Source organism: Oncorhynchus keta, unplaced genomic scaffold, assembly GCF_023373465.1.
Source record: "Oncorhynchus keta strain PuntledgeMale-10-30-2019 unplaced genomic scaffold, Oket_V2 Un_contig_4244_pilon_pilon, whole genome shotgun sequence".
Lineage (NCBI taxonomy): Eukaryota > Metazoa > Chordata > Actinopteri > Salmoniformes > Salmonidae > Oncorhynchus > Oncorhynchus keta.
Window position 1 is genome coordinate 29,847 of NW_026287664.1, and position 15,154 is coordinate 45,000.

The following is a 15,154-nucleotide window of genomic DNA, read 5'->3' on the forward strand; positions in this document are numbered from 1 at the left end:
CCATAGTAACATTACCTGACCAGGTAAAGTAAAGGAGAACAGACCACAGTAACATTACCTGGCCAGGTAAAGTAAAGGAGAACAGACCATAGTAATATTACCTGACCAGGTAAAGTAAAGGAGAACAGACCACAGTAACATTACCTGACCAGGTAAAGTAAAGGAGAACAGACCACAGTAACATTACCTGGCCAGGTAAAGTAAAGGAGAACAGACCATAGTAACATTACCTGGCCAGGTAAAGTAAAGGAGAACAGACCATAGTAATATTACCTGGCCAGGTAAAGTAAAGGAGAACAGACCATAGTAATATTACCTGACCAGGTAAAGTAAAGGAGAACAGACCACAGTAACATTACCTGACCAGGTAAAGTAAAGGAGGACAGACCACAGTAACATTACCTGGCCAGGTAAAGTAAAGGAGAACAGACCATAGTAACATTACCTGGCCAGGTAAAGTAAAGGAGAACAGACCATAGTAATATTACCTGACCAGGTAAAGTAAAGGAGAACAGACAGTAACATTACCTGACCAGGTAAAGTAAAGGAGAACAGACCATAGTAATATTACCTGACCAGGTAAAGTAAAGGAGAACAGACCATAGTAACATTACCTGACCAGGTAAAGTAAAGGAGAACAGACCATAGTAACATTACCTGACCAGGTAAAGTAAAGGAGAACAGACCACAGTAACATTACCTGACCAGGTAAAGTAAAGGAGAACAGACCACAGTAACATTACCTGACCAGGTAAAGTAAAGGAGGACAGACCACAGTAACATTACCTGACCAGGTAAAGTAAAGGAGAACAGACCACAGTAACATTACCTGACCAGGTAAAGTAAAGGAGAACAGACCACAGTAACATTACCTGACCAGGTAAAGTAAAGGAGAACAGACCATAGTAACATTACCTGACCAGGTAAAGTAAAGGAGAACAGACCACAGTAACATTACCTGACCAGGTAAAGTAAAGGAGAACAGACCACAGTAACATTACCTGACCAGGTAAAGTAAAGGAGAACAGACCATAGTAACATTACCTGACCAGGTAAAGTAAAGGAGAACAGAACAGTAACATTACCTGACCAGGTAAAGGAGAACACAGTAACATTACCTGACCTGAACAGACCCAGTAACATTACCTGACCAGGTAAAGGAGAACAGACCATAGTAACATTACCTGACCAGGTAAAGGAGAACAGACCACAGTAACATTACCTGACCAGGTAAAGTAAAGGAGAACAGACCATAGTAACATTACCTGACCAGGTAAAGTAAAGGAGAACAGACCACAGTAACATTACCTGACCAGGTAAAGGAGAACAGACCACAGTAACATTACCTGACCAGGTAAAGTAAAGGAGAACAGACCACAGTAACATTACCTGACCAGGTAAAGGAGAACAGACCACAGTAACATTACCTGACCAGGTAAAGTAAAGGAGAACAGACCACAGTAACATTAAGGAGAACAGACCATAGTAACATTACCTGACCAGGTAAAGGAGAACAGACCACAGTAACATTACCTGACCAGGTAAAGTAAAGGAGGACAGACCACAGTAACATTACCTGACCAGGTAAAGTAAAGGAGAACAGACCACAGTAACATTACCTGACCAGGTAAAGTAAAGAACAGACCATAGTAACAATACCTGACCAGGTAAAGTAAAGGAGAACAACATTACCTGACCAGGTAAAGTAAAGGAGAACAGACCATAGTAACATTACCTGACCAGGTAAAGGAGAACAGACCATAGTAACATTACCTGACCAGGTAAAGGAGAACAGACCACAGTAACATTACCTGACCAGGTAAAGTAAAGGAGGACAGACCACAGTAACATTACCTGACCAGGTAAAAGGAGAACAGACCATAGTAACATTACCTGACCAGGTAAAGGAGAACAGACCACAGTAACATTACCTGACCAGGTAAAGTAAAGGAGGACAGACCACAGTAACATTACCTGACCAGGTAAAGGAGAACAGACCATAGTAACATTACCTGACCAGGTAAAGGAGAACAGACCACAGTAACATTACCTGACCAGGTAAAGTAAAGGAGGACAGACCACAGTAACATTACCTGACCAGGTAAAGTAAAGGAGAACAGACCACAGTAACATTACCTGACCAGGTAAAGGAGAACAGACCATAGTAACATTACCTGACCAGGTAAAGGAGAACAGACCACAGTAACATTACCTGACCAGGTAAAGTAAAGGAGGACAGACCACAGTAACATTACCTGACCAGGTAAAGTAAAGGAGAACAGACCATAGTAATATTACCTGACCAGGTAAAGTAAAGGAGAACAGACCATAGTAACATTACCTGACCAGGTAAAGTAAAGGAGAACAGACCATAGTAACATTACCTGACCAGGTAAAGTAAAGGAGAACAGACCATAGTAATATTACCTGACCAGGTAAAGTAAAGGAGAACAGACCACAGTAACATTACCTGACCAGGTAAAGTAAAGGAGAACAGACCAGTAACATTACCTGACCAGGTAAAGTAAAGGAGAACAGACCACAGTAACATTACCTGACCAGGTAAAGTAAAGGAGAACAGACCACAGTAACATTACCTGACCAGGTAAAGTAAAGGAGAACAGACCATAGTAACATTACCTGACCAGGGTAAAGTAACATTAACCAGGTAAAGGAGAACAGACCACAGTAACATTACCTGACCAGGTAAAGTAAAGGAGAACAGACCACAGTAACATTACCTGACCAGGTAAAGGAGAACAGACCATAGTAACATTACCTGACCAGGTAAAGGAGAACAGACCACAGTAACATTACCTGACCAGGTAAAGTAAAGGAGAACAGACCACAGTAACATTACCTGACCAGGTAAAGTAAAGGAGAACAGACCACAGTAACATTACCTGGCCAGGTAAAGTAAAGGAGAACAGACCACAGTAACATTACCTGACCAGGTAAAGTAAGGAGAACAGACCACAGTAACATTACCTGACCAGGTAAAGTAAAGGAGTACAGACCACAGTAACATTACCTGACCAGGTAAAGTAAAGGAGAACAGACCACAGTAACATTACCTGACCAGGTAAAGTAAAGGAGAACAGACCACAGTAACATTACCTGACCAGGTAAAGTAAAGGAGAACAGACCACAGTAACATTACCTGACCAGGTAAAGTAAAGGAGAACAGACCACAGTAACATTACCTGACCAGGTAAAGTAAAGGAGAACAGACCACAGTAACATTACCTGACCAGGTAAAGTAAAGGAGAACAGACCATAGTAATATTACCTGACCAGGTAAAGTAAAGGAGGACAGACCACAGTAACATTACCTGACCAGGTAAAGTAAAGGAGAACAGACCACAGTAACATTACCTGACCAGGTAAAGTAAAGGAGAACAGACCATAGTAATATTACCTGACCAGGTAAAGTAAAGGAGGACAGACCACAGTAACATTACCTGACCAGGTAAAGTAAAGGAGAACAGACCACAGTAACATTACCTGACCAGGTAAAGTAAAGGAGAACAGACCACAGTAACATTACCTGACCAGGTAAAGTAAAGGAACAGACCATAGTAATATTACCTGACCAGGTAAAGTAAAGGAGAACAGACCACAGTAACATTACCTGACCAGGTAAAGTAAAGGAGAACAGACCACAGTAACATTACCTGACCAGGTAAAGTAAAGGAGAACAGACCACAGTAACAATACCTGACCAGGTAAAGTAAAGGAGAACAGACCACAGTAACATTACCTGACCAGGTAAAGTAAAGGAGAACAGACCACAGTAACATTACCTGACCAGGTAAAGTAAAGGAGAACAGACCACAGTAACAATACCTGACCAGGTAAAGTAAAGGAGAACAGACCACAGTAACATTACCTGACCAGGTAAAGTAAAGGAGAACAGACCACAGTAACATTACCTGACCAGGTAAAGTAAAGGAGAACAGACCATAGTAATATTACCTGACCAGGTAAAGTAAAGGAGTACAGACCATAGTAACATTACCTGACCAGGTAAAGTAAAGGAGAACAGACCACAGTAACATTACCTGACCAGGTAAAGTAAAGGAGAACAGACCACAGTAACATTACCTGGCCAGGTAAAGTAAAGGAGAACAGACCACAGTAACATTACCTGACCAGGTAAAGTAAAGGAGAACAGACCACAGTAACATTACCTGACCAGGTAAAGTAAAGGAGAACAGACCACAGTAACATTACCTGACCAGGTAAAGTAAAGGAGAACAGACCACAGTAACATTACCTGACCAGGTAAAGTAAAGGAGAACAGACCACAGTAACATTACCTGACCAGGTAAAGTAAAGGAGAACAGACCATAGTAATATTACCTGACCAGGTAAAGTAAAGGAGAACAGACCACAGTAACATTACCTGACCAGGTAAAGTAAAGGAGAACAGACCATAGTAACAATACCTGACCAGGTAAAGTAAAGGAGAACAGACCATAGTAATATTACCTGACCAGGTAAAGTAAAGGAGAACAGACCATAGTAACAATACCTGACCAGGTAAAGTAAAGGAGTACAGACCATAGTAACATTACCTGACCAGGTAAAGTAAAGAGAACAGACCACAGTAACATTACCTGACCAGGTAAAGTAAAGGAGAACAGACCATAGTAACAATACCTGACCAGGTAAAGTAAAGGAGAACAGACCATAGTAACATTACCTGACCAGGTAAAGTAAAGGAGAACAGACCATAGTAACAATACCTGACCAGGTAAAGTAAAGGAGAACAGACCATAGTAACATTACCTGACCAGGTAAAGTAAAGGAGAACAGACCACAGTAACATTACCTGACCAGGTAAAGTAAAGGAGAACAGACCACAGTAACATTACCTGGCCAGGTAAAGTAAAGGAGAACAGACCACAGTAACATTACCTGACCAGGTAAAGTAAAGGAGAACAGACCATAGTAACATTACCTGACCAGGTAAAGTAAAGGAGAACAGACCACAGTAACATTACCTGACCAGGTAAAGTAAAGGAGAACAGACCACAGTAATATTACCTGACCAGGTAAAGTAAAGGAGAACAGACCATAGTAACATTACCTGACCAGGTAAAGTAAAGGAGAACAGACCACAGTAACATTACCTGACCAGGTAAAGTAAAGGAGAACAGACCACAGTAACATTACCTGGCCAGGTAAAGTAAAGGAACAGACCACAGTAACATTACCTGACCAGGTAAAGTAAAGGAGAACAGACCACAGTAACATTACCTGACCAGGTAAAGTAAAGGAGAACAGACCATAGTAACATTACCTGGCCAGGTAAAGTAAAGGAGGACAGACCACAGTAACATTACCTGACCAGGTAAAGTAAAGGAGTACAGACCATAGTAATATTACCTGACCAGGTAAAGTAAAGGAGAACAGACCATAGTAACATTACCTGACCAGGTAAAGTAAGGAGGACAGACCACAGTAACATTACCTGACCAGGTAAAGTAAAGGAGAACAGACCACAGTAACATTACCTGACCAGGTAAAGTAAAGGAGTACAGACCATAGTAATATTACCTGACCAGGTAAAGTAAAGAGTACAGACCACAGTAACATTACCTGGCCAGGTAAAGTAAAGGAGAACAGACCACAGTAACATTACCTGACCAGGTAAAGTAAAGGAGTACAGACCATAGTAATATTACCTGACCAGGTAAAGTAAAGGAGAACAGACCACAGTAACATTACCTGACCAGGTAAAGTAAAGGAGAACAGACCACAGTAACATTACCTGACCAGGTAAAGTAAAGGAGGACAGACCACAGTAACATTACCTGACCAGGTAAAGTAAAGGAGAACAGACCACAGTAACATTACCTGACCAGGTAAAGTAAAGGAGGACAGACCACAGTAACATTACCTGACCAGGTAAAGTAAAGGAGAACAGACCATAGTAACATTACCTGACCAGGTAAAGTAAAGGAGAACAGACCACAGTAACATTACCTGACCAGGTAAAGTAAAGGAGAACAGACCATAGTAACATTACCTGACCAGGTAAAGTAAAGGAGAACAGACCACAGTAACATTACCTGACCAGGTAAAGTAAAGGAGTACAGACCATAGTAATATTACCTGACCAGGTAAAGTAAAGGAGAACAGACCACAGTAACATTACCTGACCAGGTAAAGTAAAGGAGTACAGACCATAGTAACAATACCTGACCAGGTAAAGTAAAGGAGAACAGACCATAGTAACAATACCTGACCAGGTAAAGTAAAGGAGTACAGACCACAGTAACATTACCTGACCAGGTAAAGTAAAGGAGAACAGACAGTAACATTACCTGACCAGGTACAGGAGAACAGACCACAGTAACATTACCTGACCAGGTAAAGTAAAGGAGAACAGACCACAGTAACATTACCTGACCAGGTACAGGAGTACAGACCACAGTAACATTACCTGACCAGGTAAAGTAAAGGAGAACAGACCACAGTAACATTACCTGACCAGGTAAAGTAAAGGAGAACAGACCACAGTAACATTACCTGACCAGGTACAGGAGAACAGACCACAGTAATATTACCTGACCAGGTAAAGTAAAGGAGAACAGACCACAGTAACATTACCTGGCCAGGTACAGGAGAACAGAACAGTAATATTACCTGACCAGGTAAAGTAAAGGAGAACAGACCACAGTAACATTACCTGACCAGGTAAAGTAAAGGAGGACAGACCACAGTAACATTACCTGACCAGGTAAAGTAAAGGAGAACAGACCATAGTAACAATACCTGACCAGGTAAAGTAAAGGAGAACAGACCACAGTAATATTACCTGACCAGGTAAAGTAAAGGAGAACAGACCATAGTAACAATACCTGACCAGGTAAAGTAAAGGAGTACAGACCATAGTAATATTACCTGACCAGGTAAAGTAAAGGAGAACAGACCACAGTAACATTACCTGACCAGGTAAAGTAAAGGAGTACAGACCATAGTAACAATACCTGACCAGGTAAAGTAAAGGAGAACAGACCATAGTAACAATACCTGACCAGGTAAAGTAAAGGAGTACAGACCATAGTAACATTACCTGACCAGGTAAAGTAAAGGAGAACAGACCACAGTAATATTACCTGACCAGGTAAAGTAAAGGAGAACAGACCACAGTAACAATACCTGACCAGGTAAAGTAAAGGAGAACAGACCACAGTAATATTACCTGACCAGGTAAAGTAAAGGAGAACAGACCACAGTAACATTACCTGACCAGGTAAAGTAAGGAGAACAGACCACAGTAATATTACCTGACCAGGTAAAGTAAAGGAGAACAGACCATAGTAACATTACCTGACCAGGTAAAGTAAAGGAGAACAGACCACAGTAACATTACCTGACCAGGTAAAGTAAAGGAGAACAGACCACAGTAACATTACCTGACCAGGTAAAGTAAAGGAGAACAGACCATAGTAACAATACCTGACCAGGTAAAGTAAAGGAGAACAGACCATAGTAACAATACCTGACCAGGTAAAGTAAAGGAGAACAGACCATAGTAACATTACCTGACCAGGTAAAGTAAAGGAGAACAGACCATAGTAACATTACCTGACCAGGTAAAGTAAAGGAGAACAGACCATAGTAACATTACCTGACCAGGTAAAGTAAAGGAGAACAGACCATAGTAACATTACCTGACCAGGTAAAGTAAAGGAGAACAGACCATAGTAACAATACCTGACCAGGTAAAGTAAAGGAGAACAGACCATAGTAACATTACCTGACCAGGTAAAGTAAAGGAGAACAGACCATAGTAATATTACCTGACCAGGTAAAGTAAAGGAGAACAGACCATAGTAATATTACCTGACCAGGTAAAGTAAAGGAGAACAGACCATAGTAACAATACCTGACCAGGTAAAGTAAAGGAGAACAGACCATAGTAACATTACCTGACCAGGTAAAGTAAAGGAGAACAGACCATAGTAATATTACCTGGCCAGGTAAAGTAAAGGGAGAACAGACCATAGTAATATTACCTGACCAGGTAAAGTAAAGGAGAACAGACCACAGTAACATTACCTGACCAGGTAAAGTAAAGGAGAACAGACCATAGTAACATTACCTGACCAGGTAAAGTAAAGGAGAACAGACCATAGTAACATTACCTGACCAGGTAAAGTAAAGGAGAACAGACCATAGTAATATTACCTGACCAGGTAAAGTAAAGGAGAACAGACCACAGTAACATTACCTGGCCAGGTAAAGTAAAGGAGGACAGACCACAGTAACATTACCTGACCTAAAGGAGAACAGACCATAGTAACATTACCTGACCAGGTAAAGTAAAGGAGAACAGACCAAGTAACATTACCTGACCAGGTAAAGTAAAGGAGAACAGACCACAGTAACATTACCTGACCAGGTAAAGTAAAGGAGAACAGACCCACAGTAACATTACCTGACCAGGTAAAGTAAAGGAGAACAGACCATAGTAACATTACCTGACCAGGTAAAGTCAGACCCAGTAACATTACCTGGCCAGGTAAAGTAAAGGAGAACAGACCATAGTAACAATACCTGGCCAGGTAAAGTAAAGGAGAACAGACCACAGTAACATTACCTGGCCTCATAGTAACAATACCTGACCAGGTAAAGTAAAGGAGAACAGACCATAGTAACATTACCTGACCAGGTAAAGTAAAGTAGAACAGACCATAGTAACATTACCTGGCCAGGTAAAGTAAGGAGAACAGTAACATTAACCTGGCCACTTACAGTAACATTACCTGACCAGGTAAAGTAAGGAGAACAGACCATAGTAACATTACCTGACCAGGTAAAGTAAAGGAGAACAGACCACAGTAACATTACCTGGCCAGGTAAAGTAAAGGAGAACAGACCATAGTAACAATCTGACCAGGTAAAGTAAAGGAGAACAGACCATAGTAACATTACCTGACCAGGTAAAGTAAAGTAGAACAGACCATAGTAACATTACCTGGCCAGGTAAAGTAAGGAGAACAGTAACATTACCTGGCCAGGTAAAGTAAAGGAGAACAGTAACATTACCTGACCAGGTAAAGTAAAGGAGAACAGACCATAGTAACATTACCTGGCCAGGTAAAGTAAAGGAGAACAGACCACAGTAACATTACCTGGCCAGGTAAAGTAAAGGAGAACAGACCATAGTAACATTATTCCTGGCCAGGTAAAGTAAAGGAGAACAGACCATAGTAACATTACCTGGCCAGGTAAAGTAAAGGAGAACAGACCACAGTAACATTACCTGGCCAGGTAAAGTAAAGGAGACAGACCACAGTAACATTACCTCAGGTAAAGTAACAGACCACAGTAACATTACCTGGTCTGGTTGAAGGGTTCCCCCATCATTGTCTAACCGTGGAAGATCCAGGCCTGCTGGGAAACGTAGGCAAACTCTCCCTGCTGTCACTGAACCACCTCATCTAACTCTGACCCTGCTTACCTCATCTAGACATTCATTTGACCCCTGGCCATTTTCAGTCACAGTCATCATTAACTCGTGAACATTTAACCCCTAACAAACACTTTGAAAGCAAAAACCTGTTCTAGATGCTCGATATCCGATGTCTTCCCATCTGCCAACTACCCGACCCCAAAGGCAAACAGTCATCAGTAACTCATGATTTCCGACCCCTGCTTACCTCATCTAACTCCGACCCCTGCTTACCTCATCTAACTCCGACCCCTGCTTACCTCATCTAACTCTGACCCCTGCTTACCTCATCTAACTCTGACCCCTGCTTACCTCATCTAACTCTGACCCCTGCTTACCTCATCTAACTCCGACCCCTGCTTACCTCATCTAACTCCGACCCCTGCTTACCTCATCTAACTCTGACCCCTGCTTACCTCATCTAACTCTGACCCCTGCTTACCTCATCTAACTCTGACCCCTGCTTACCTCATCTAACTCTGACCCCTGCTTACCTCATCTAACTCTGACCCCTGCTTACCTCATCTAACTCTGACCCCTGCTTACCTCATCTAACTCTGACCCCTGCTTACCTCATCTAACTCTGACCCCTGCTTACCTCATCTAACTCTGACCCCTGCTTACCTCATCTAACTCTGACCCCTGCTTACCTCATCTAACTCTGACCCCTGCTTACCTCATCTAACTCTGACCCCTGCTTACCTCATCTAACTCTGACCCCTGCTTACCTCATCTAACTCTGACCCCTGCTTACCTCATCTAACTCCGACCCCTGCTTACCTCATCTAACTCCGACCCCTGCTTACCTCATCTAACTCTGACCCCTGCTTACCTCATCTAACTCTGACCCCTGCTTACCTCATCTAACTCTGACCCCTGCTTACCTCATCTAACTCTGACCCCTGCTTACCTCATCTAACTCTGACCCCTGCTTACCTCATCTAACTCTGACCCCTGCTTACCTCATCTAACTCTGACCCCTGCTTACCTGATCTAACTCTGACCCCTGCTTACCTCATCTAACACTGACCCCTGCTTACCTAATCTAACTCTGACCCCTGCTTACCTCATCTAACTCTGACCCCTGCTTACCTCATCTAACTCTGACCCCTGCTTACCTCATCTAACTCTGACCCCTGCTTACCTCATCTAACTCTGACCCCTGCTTACCTCATCTAACTCTGACCCCTGCTTACCTCATCTAACTCTGACCCCTCACCCCTAACTCTGACCCCTGCTTCACCTCATCTAACTCTGACCCCATTATCTAACCCAGACCCCACTCACCCCATCTAACCCAATCAAAAGCATTATCTAACCCAGACCCCACTCACCCCATCTAACCCAATCAAAAGCCCTATCTAACCCAGACCCCACTCATCCCATCTAACCCAATCAAAAGCCCTATCTAACCCAGACCCCATCTCACCCAATCATAAGCCCTATCTAACCCCAACCAGCACCTACCTTAGGCAGGTTGAAGGAGATGTTTCTCAGGGTGGGCTTGGCCTCGGTCTTGCCCGGTGTGTGAGTCCCGTTCTGGCCCTGTGGTTCCACCTTCCCTCCCTTCAGAGAGGCTGTGGTGCCTGGTGCCGTAGTGGTTGTCTGTCCTTCAGGCCCGGCCCAGGTGAATGTTGCCTTCTCCATGACCAGGGCCGAAGAGGACCCGTGTCTCTGGACCAGGTACGAGTCTGGGTTCTGTGTCATCAGCAGTTTCTACACACACACAGAGAGTGGACACGCACACGCACGCACACACACATACACAACCCCCCCCCCACACACACACACACACACACACACAAAGAGAGTGGACACGCACACACACGCACACACCCATACACAACCCCCACACACACACAGAGTGGACACACACACACATACATAAACCCCCCCACACACACACACAAGCAGGCACACACACACACACAAACACATCCACCCCCCACCCCCAGGCACACATGCAGGCACACACACACACGCAGGCACACACACACACACACACAAATAATCACAAATGTAAACATGTAGATTTACACACATACAAAGTATTCAAACCCACACACACACACACACACACACACACACACACACACACACACACACACACACACACACACACACACACACACACATAGAGCTTATCGTCATGCTACAAAGAGACTGATAACAGAAATGCTTAGGACACATGTGCTTCATGATATACAGTAAGAGGATGAAGTTGATGATTGATAATGTTTTAAAGGAGAGGAGGCTCACCTTTAGCCGGGCTAGCGATACCAGTCCCTCGGCTATGGCTTTGACAGAGAACGGCAGCAACCCCAGGGAGAACCGCATGGAGTTAAAGATGGCGATTGTGGTAAAAGCCTGGTAAAAACAAGATGGCGATTAGGGTAACAGCCTGGTAAAAACAAGATGGCGATTAGGGTAACAGCCTGGTAAAAACACAGTAAGAGACATGATTTTACAGTACAGTACACACCACAAGGTGGTTATCTCTCTGAGCTAAAGGCCTTTCATTCGGTACTACTGTATTCATAGCTGACTATGTTAGCCTGCTGAGCTAAAGGCCTTTCATTAGGTACTGGTCATAGCTGACTATGTTAGCCTGCTAAGCTAAAAGCCTTTCATTAGGTACTACTGTACTCAAAGCTGACTGCAGACTGTCTGCTGACTGCAGACTGTAGACATACTACTCAGTATGATTAGACGAGTTATTAGGACTAGGTATTAGGGCTAGGTATTAGGACTAGGTATTAGGGCTAGGTATTAGGACTAGGTATTAGGACTAGGTATTAGGACTAGGTATTAGGACTAGGTATTAGGACCAGGTATTAGGTCTAGGTATTAGGACTAGGTATTAGGTCTAGGTATTAGGACCAGGTATTAGGACTAGGTATTAGGACTAGGTATTAGGACTAGGTATTAGGTCTAGGTATTAGGACTAGGTATTAGGACTAGGTATTAGGACTAGGTATTAGGACTAGGTATTAGGACTAGGTATTAGGACTAGGTATTAGGACTAGGTATTAGGACTAGGTATTAGGACTAGGTATTAGGACTAGGTATTAGGACTAGGTATTAGGACTAGGTATTAGGACTAGGTATTAGGACTAGGTATTAGGTCTAGGTATTAGGACTAGGTATTAGGACTAGGTGTAGGTATGAGGACTAGGTATTAGGTCTAGGTATTAGGACTAGGTATTAGGACCAGGTATTAGGTCTAGGTATTAGGACTAGATATTAGGTCTAGGTATTAGGACTAGGCATTAGGACTAGGCATTAGGTCTAGGTATTAGGACCAGGTATTAGGTCTAGGTATTAGGACTAGGCATTAGGACTAGGTATTAAGAATAGGTCTAGGTATTAGGTCTAGGTATTAGGACTAGATATTAGGACTAGGTCTAGGTATGAGGACTAGGTATTAGGTCTAGGTATTAGGACTAGGTATTAGGACTAGGCATTAGGACTAGGTATTAGGACTAGGTATTAGGACTAGGTATTAGGACTAGGTATTAGGACTAGGTATTAGGTCTAGGTATTAGGACTAGGTATTAGGACTAGGTATTAGGACTAGGTATTAGGTCTAGGTATAAGGACTAGATATTAGGACTATGTATTAGGACTAGGTATTAGGACTAGGTATTAGGACTAGGTATTAGGACTAGGTATTAGGACTAGGTATTAGGACTAGGACTAGGTATTAGGACTAGGTATTAGGTCTAGGTATTAGGACTAGGTATTAGGACTAGGTATTAGGACTAGGTATTAGGACTAGGTATTAGGACTAGGTATTAGGACTAGGTATTAGGTCTAGGTATTAGGACTAGGTATTAGGACTAGGTACTAGGACTATGCATTAGGACTAGGCATTAGGACTAGGTATTAGGTATACTACTCACTTCCGAGGAGCGGAGGGGCAGGCCCAGCAGGGTGTGGACTACGAAGGTGAGGATGGTTGCCAGGGTGGGGATGATGGTTGTGATGGAGGAGTTGATACTCTGGATGTAGCCAGCCATCTCCAGCAGCTGCTTCTCATTCTTCCTGATGTCTGATGGGGAAACACAGGACGGCAAGATATGGAATGTGTCCAAAATGGATCCCTATTCCCTTTACATGGCACTATATCCAGACACACTGTGTACACTGTAAACAACACTCTAGTAAAGATTTATACCAAATGTTCTAGAACTCTAATAATATACTAGTGTGTACAGTGACTATAGAACTCTAATAATATAGAACTCTAATAATATACTAGTATGTACAGTGACTATAGAACTCTAATAATATACTAGTGTGTACAGTGACTATAGAACTCTAATACTATACTAGTATGTACAGTGACTATAGAACTCTAATACTATACTAGTATGTACAGTGACTATAGAACTCTAATAATATACTAGTGTGTACAGTGACTAGAACTCTAATAATATAGAACTCTAATAATATACTAGTATGTACAGTGACTATAGAACTCTAATATTATACTAGTATGTACAGTGACTATAGAACTCTAATAATATACTAGTATGTACAGTGACTATAGAACTCTAATAATATAGAACTCTAATAATATACTAGTATGTACAGTGACTATAGAACTCTAATAATATACTAGTATGTACAGTGACTATGGAACTCTAATAATATACTAGTATGTACAGTGACTATAGAACTCTAATAATATAGAACTCTAATAATATACTAGTATGTACAGTGACTATAGAACTCTAATAATATACTAGTATGTACAGTGACTATGGAACTCTAATAATATACTAGTATGTACAGTGACTATAGAATGTCTACACACCTTTGAACTAAAAATGATTCAAAATGTTTTTTTTCATACAGATCTACACATTACTATATTATCAGGAAATGGTATTTGGCCAATAAACACCTTCAGTATCCTCTTTAGATGCCTTCCCTACACCCTGTGGTGACCCTACTCTTCCTCACCGGTGATTTTCTTCTCGAAGGAGGTTTCCCAGGCATACATCTTGATGAGTTTGATGCAGGTGAGAACCTCGTTCATGGTGCGGACACGAGTGTCTGTGACGCTCACCGCTTTCCTCCTGAACACTTGGATCAGTCTGGCCATGAAAAACTACAGACGACACAACGACATAGTGGTCAGTCTGGCCCAAGGTAAACTGCAGACAACACGACGACATACTGGTCAGTCTGGCCCATGGTAAACAACAGACAACACGACAACATACTGGTCAGTCTGGCCCAAGGTAAACTACAGAGAGCACAACAACATTCTGGTCAGTCTGGCCCAAGGTAAACTACAGACAGCACAACAACATTCTGGTCAGTCTGGCCCATGGTAAACTACAGACAGCACAACAACATGCTGGTCAGTCTGGCCCATGGTAAACTACAGACAACACAACAACATGCTGGTCAGTCTGGCCCATGGTAAACTACAGACAACACAACAACATGCTGGTCAGTCTGGCCCATGGTAAACTCCAGACAACACAAAAACATGCTGGTCAGTCTGGCCCATGGTAAACAACAGACAACACAACAACATACTGGTCAGTCTGGCCCATGGTAAACTACAGACAACACAACGACATACTGGTCAGTCTGGTCCATGGTAAACTACAGAAAACACAACAACATGCTGGTCAGTCTGGCCCATGGTAAACTACAGACAACACAACA

The 15,154-nt window shown here is 42.5% G+C and overlaps 1 pseudogene; it reads right to left on the bottom strand.

Moving 5' to 3' along the window:
* The window catches only part of LOC127924535 (ATP-binding cassette sub-family C member 12-like), a 61,521-nt pseudogene that overhangs the window by 28,293 nt on the left and 18,074 nt on the right, over nt 1-15,154 (bottom strand).